Source organism: Grammomys surdaster, unplaced genomic scaffold (genome assembly GCF_004785775.1).
Source record: "Grammomys surdaster isolate TR1022 unplaced genomic scaffold, NIH_TR_1.0 125789, whole genome shotgun sequence".
Taxonomy (NCBI): Eukaryota; Metazoa; Chordata; class Mammalia; order Rodentia; family Muridae; genus Grammomys; species Grammomys surdaster.
In genome coordinates, this window is record NW_021620620.1 from 1,967,906 (window position 1) to 1,974,511 (window position 6,606).

The following is a 6,606-nucleotide window of genomic DNA, read 5'->3' on the forward strand; positions in this document are numbered from 1 at the left end:
TGAGTTCTTTATGTATTTGGACATCAGCCCTCTGTCAGACGGGGAGTTGGTGAAGATCTTTTCCCACTCTGTAGTTTTGGTGTTTGTCCTGTTGGCTGTGTCTTTTGCCTTACAGAAGCTTTTCAGTTTCATGGGATTCTATGTATTAGTTGTCGATCTTAGAGCCTGTGCTATTGGTGTTCGTGAGGTTGTCTTCTGTGCCAACGCATTCAAGGCTATTACCCATTTTTCCTTCTATCGGGCTCAGTGTATCTGGTTTTACGTTGACGTCTTTGATCCACTTGGGCTTGAGTTTTGTGGAGGGCCATAGACATGGATCTGTTTGCTTCTACATGCCAATATCCAGTTAGACCAGCACCATTTATTGAAGATGCTTTCTTTTTTTATTGTATATTTCTGGCTTCTTTATCAAAAATCAGGTGTCTATATGTGTGCGGATTGATGCCTGGTTCTTCAATTTGATTCCCTTAATCGACCTATCTGTATCTATGTCAATACCATGCTGTTTTGAAATCAGTAATGGTCCTACCTCCAGACATTGTTTTATTGTATAGAATTGGTTTAGCTATCCTGGATTTTTTTGTTTTTCCATGTAAAGATGAATATTGTTCTTTCAGAGTCTAGAAAAATTGTGTTGGAAAGAGGCACAGGCAGATGGAAGACATCCAGAGGCCCACCCACCGTTACAAGACGCACAAGTGGACAGGCACCACTCCAGTGAGCAAGTGTGTGGTGGAGAGATGAGAGAGAAAGAGATGCAGAATGATCTGTGCACTGAGAAGAGAGGCAGAATTGGAGATAGGAGGGTGGTGAGGATCAGCTGGTGTGCGCAGGCCACACTGCCACTTAAGGCCATGCTGTGTCTGTGTCCATGGCCCTGAAGCAATATGGGTCTGTATTGATATCTGTGGTCCATGTTACCACCAAAGGCCTTGTGGACATCCTTAGTCTGTGCTGCCACTTGGGGCCATGTTAATGACCAAAGGCTGAGCAGAGCTGTCCCTGATGGTGGAAGCACAGGAGAGCCAACTCTGCCTCTTGCCAGCTGCCACAGAGCTGGCCCCAGCCCTTGTCTGGGCAAAGCAGAAGAGCTGGCCCTGGTGGCACAGGCACAGGAGAACTGGCAGGCTGAACAACTAAGCTGCCACTCTGAATTGGCCAGCCCAACATCCATCCCATCTATGAACTGCTGGAGCGTGTGAAGGGGCTGGTCTTGCAGAACCAAAGCTGCGGGATCTCCATGACACTGAGCAACAACAGGATATCTGAGAGAAGTCCCAGTAAGGATCCAGTATAGATGGTGTAGCAGAAGCCAGAGGCCTCGAACCAGACCAGTGACTCCTTGCAATAAGCATTCGTAAGTAAAGTTGTTTGGGCAAAAGGGTATATTGCGTGACACACCGTGACACACTGCAGCTTCCACAATGAGATGCTTTCTTTGTTAGTTTATTGTTTTCTGTTGGAAGGGAGGTTGCAAGAGCAGAGAGCAGATACAGAGGGACAGGAGAAGAATAGGATTAGGCTGCATAATGAGAAATTCCAGAAAAAGGAAAAAATGTGCTGGAATTTTGATGAGGATTATGTTGATTTGTTAAGATGGCCATTTTTACATATATATGATATATATCATATACGGGATATATATCAGGAGGATCTATTATATATAACAGATATAAAGATAATATATAGATATAAATACAGATGAGAGATGGATATAGATGGATACAGTAGATCTTAATGATTTATGGAAGGCCTTTGCATCTTCTAATATCCTCTTCAATTTTTTTTTTCAGAGACTTGAAGCTCTTATCATACAGGCCTTTCTTTCACGTGCTTGGTTAGAGTTAGCCTAAGATATTTTATATTATTTGTGGCTATTGTGAAGGGTGCTGTTTCCCTGATTTCTTTCTCAGCCTGTTTGTCATTTGTGTATAAGAGGGCTATCAATTTTTTTGAGTTAATCTTGTATCCAGCCACTTTGCTGAAGGTGTTTATCAGCTGTAGGAGTTCCATGATAGAATTTTTGGGATGGCTTATGTGTGCTATCATATCATATGAGAAAAGTGATACTTTGACTTTTTCTTTTCCAGTTTGTATCTCCTTGATCTCCTTTAGTTGTCTTATTGCTCTATCTAGAATTTTAAGAACTATATTAAATAAATATGGAGAGAGTGGACAACCTTGTCTTGTCCCTGATTTTAATGTAATCTGCTTAAATTTCACTCCATTTAATGTTGGCTGTAAGTTTTCTATAAATTGTCTTTATTATGTTTAGGTATGACCCTTGTATGCACAATCTCTCCAAGACTTTTATCATGACAGGTTGTTAGACTTTGTCAAAGGCTTTTTCACCATCTAATGAGATGATCATGTGGTTTTTTGCATGTGGTTTATATGATGAATTACATTGACAGATTTTCACATGTTGAACTACCCCTGGATCTCTGGGATGAAGCCTACTTTATCATGGTGAATGATCTTTCTTACAAGTTCTTGGATTCAGTTTTAAAGTATATTATTAAGTGTCTTTGCATTAGGGAAATTGGTCTGAAATTTTCTTTTTTGTTGAATCTTTGTGTGGTTTCAGAATCTGGGTGACTGTGACCTCACAAAATGAATTTTGCAATGTTTCTGTTTTCTATTTTGTGGAGTAATTTGAAGAGTATTAGTATCAGCTCTTCTTTGGAAGTCTGGTGGAATTCTGTACTAAAGTAATCTGGCTCTGAGCTCTTTTGGTTGGAAGATTTGAATGGCTGCTTCTATTTACTTCTATTTTCTTAGGGGTTATTGGTCTATTTAAACTGTTTACCTCATCCTGATTTAACTTTGGTAAGTGGTTTCTATCACAAAAATTTCTCATTTCTTTTATATTTTTCTTTCTTTACTTTTTTTATTTTCTTATTTTTTGGAATATAGGTTTTCAAAATCAGACCTAATGGTTCTTTTGGATTTTCTGAGTGTCTGTTGCTCTATCCCCGTTTTTGTTTCCGCTCTCGTTAATTTGACTAGTCTCTCTGTCTTTTACTTAGTTTGGCTAAGGGTTCATATACCTTATTGATTTTTTTTTAAAGAACCTACTCTTTGTTCCATTAAGTCTTTGTATTGTTCTCTTTGTTTCTAGTTTATTGACCCTCTGTTGAAACAGGGGGTCAGACGTAGTATTTTTTTAAAGCACCAGTGAATAATTAGAGCTGGAGATGGCTCAGCAGTTAAAGGTGTTTACTGCTCTTACAGAGGACCTATGTTCAGGTCCCAGCACTTAAAGGACAACTGCCTATAATTCCAGTTTCAGGATATCTGCTGCCCTCTTCTGACCTCCACAGGCACGCACACGTGCACACACACACACACACACACACACACACGGCATATATACACTCATGTGCAAACACACATAAAGTAAATGAATATTTAAAATCAATAAATTGGTTTAAAGCACCAATGCATGAACAATGTGTGAGCATATGAACCGGCAGAGAAATAAATCCTTTAGTTAAATGACAAATGACTGTGAATATGATTTTTTTTAACCCAACTTCATGTTGCTAATAAAAGCCACATCTCTATTAAAATAAAGATGGAGGGGGAAGGAACAAGAGACCCCTCTGCTTCCTGACTGCAGGCCACTGTAGACCTCGGCTGCCATGCCTCTGCCACCAAGAGGGACTATAATTCCCTCAGATGATAAATACCACTTCCAGTCTGATGCTTCTTGTCAAGTTTTTATCACAATATCGAGATAAGCCACTAATACATAGAATGGGTGAGGAGAAGCGCTGTCCTTCTGACTTCCTGGCCGTTGGCTGGTAGCCTGCAAAGGTAATCCACATCAGGAGTGTAGAAGAATTGGAGGCTCCAGACCAGAAAAATCCTTAAGCTTCCACAAGCTAAACAGGCTATGTGGTGTGAGCATGGAAGACCAGAATGCTGGCAAAACCATGACCCTGAGACTCGGAGGAGAACAAGACCTTATTGGAACAGACTAGGGTCCACCCGTGCTAACCTGGCTGCATTCTGCTCATGTCCTGAGGACCCGAGTGAGGTTGGATACTTTTATCGATCATTTGGGAATTTCACATTATGCACCCCAACCACACTCATTCCCTAGGCCTCCCAAATCCACTCTTCCACTCCTTGGGGTGTCACTCTTTGTGACACCCCAAGAATAAAAGAATTTAAAAACAAAACAAAAAGCAAAAACAAAAAAAATATACGGTCAATTTGTGCTGGCCATAACTCACTGGAACATGCTCAAAGTCCTAGTAGCCAGCCTCTTAAGGAAAACTGAATCCTTCCTCACTCACGCCCTGACCAAAGCCATCAATGGTGGAGAGGTACACTTCAGCATCCTTATCACAATTTTTAAGAGTTATCTTTGATGGCCATCTGTCTAGGCTGTTATTTTGGGGGTGGGGCAGGATGGAGATAAGGGTTATCACAGAAGCCTTCCTTCCGCGTCCTTTTTTCAACTGTGGGTCTATTCATTGATAGCACTACAAAAGTAGCTTTATTGCCCTTAACAGTCAGTGGAACATCGATCACAGACTCCCACAGGGTTTCTGGTGACAGCATGGGCCACAGACATCCACATGGTCTCAACCTCAGTACATGCCACAGACCTCAGCATGGTCTCTGGTGACAATATAGACCAAGGACATAAACACGGCCCTCTGCTGCAGCACGGGCCATGAACACCATCTCAGTCCTCTGTAGCAGCACAGGTCAGGACATCAACATGACCTCAGGGGCAACATGAACACCATCCGAGTCCTCTGTAGCAGCACAGGTCAGGACATCAACATGACCTCAGGGGCAACATGAACACCATCCGAGTCCTCTGTAGCAGCACAGGTCAGGACATCAACATGGCCTCAGGGGCAACAGGGGTCACAGACATGAATATGGTCCCCTGCAGCAGCCTGGCTGATCGACATTAACACAGATTCTAGCAGCAGCACAGACCACAGACATACACATGGCCTTTGGTGGTAACATGAGCCTTGGAAATCAACACAGCCCCCAGCTTTGTAGGACCATGGATACAGACAGGGCCTTTGGCAACAGCACACAGACCATGAGGGTGGCTGCACAGCCCACTGATATCAACATGGCCCCTGGTGGCAGCATGGCCTATGGACATCAAAATGGCTTCAGGCAGCAGCACAGACCAGCACATCCAAATGGCCTTCAGTGATTACATGGGTCACAGACATCAAGAGGTCCCTAGCTGCAGCAAAACTACAAACTTCAACATGGCCAGCAGCAGCACGGACCAAGGACATCCACATGGCCTCAGGTGGCAACCATGGACACTAATATGACCTCCTGAAGTAGCACAGACTACAGATTTCCACCTGGCCTCCAGTAGTAACATGGACCTTGGACATCCACATGGCCTCCAGTGGCACATCACAGAACATGTGCCCAGATCATGAATATCTACAAGAATCTCAGCCTTCAACACAGCCTCTGACAGGAGACCACAGATATCAACATGGCTTCCAGGGGTAGCACAGACCATAAAGGTCTTTTAAGAGAATCCAATTCGTAAAATGAACCATGCTTCATTTTGGACATTTCTCAGAGCTAGGGGGATCGTGCAGCTGAGCAGTGGGTTAGGGTGGCTGGGTCTTCCAAAGCTCCAGGTTGCTGCACAGCACCATGCCAACCCCACTCAGCAAGGACATGCTCCCTGTTGACTACAGCTTTCTCTTACCTGTCACCACTGTGCGCACACCACTCAGTTCCTCCATCTTTCCCACCTCTCCACCTCATATTCATTCTTCAGAGTGGCATTAGAAGCTACAGTGTGTTACACTGTGTGTGTGTGTGTGTGTGTGTGTGTGTGTGTGTGTGTGTGTGTGTATACATGATGCCCAAACAACTTTACATGCAAACATTCATTACAAGTGGTAGGTCTGGTTCAAGGGTTCTGGTTTCTGACACACCATAAATACTAGATTATTGTCAGTACTCGTCTTGGATATCCTGCTGTTGCCCAGAAGCAAGATGATCTTGTGGTTAGGCAGGTTCTGTGCAAGTTCCAGGCTGCCACACGCCTCCCAACCCCCAGTGTCAGGCTCAGTGAGTTCCACCTTTGTGCCTGTAGCCCAGACAGAACCACCGCCCTGTGCTCTCTGTCTCCCATCAGGGCGAGCAATGTAGGCTGCAGCACCAGCACCTCCATGCTAGGGGCCGACCTATGACCTGTCCTACTCAGTAATGACATCTGCTTCTGCAGCAGCTCCTCCATGTGCTCCAGCAGTCCATATATGGATAAGATGTTAGGGTGGACCAACTCATAGCACCGGATCTGGGCCAAGATGGCACCCAAGTTGGTCAGCAAGCATTACTCAGGCCTTTAAGATTTTTTAATATAAGGGTCCATGCCTACAGAGACCAGAGACATTGGGTCCCTTGGGGCTGAAATTAGCCACCCAATATGGATCTTCTGCAAGCACAATACACACTCTCGGCTGCAGAACCATCTTTCCAGCCCTGAATTTTAAAGCAAAGGACTGGTTTGTCTGGTAGAGAAAATTTCCAGACAGAGTAACATTCAGGTTGTGGTGTGGTTATTGCTTGCCGCATTCACCCGTACTTACA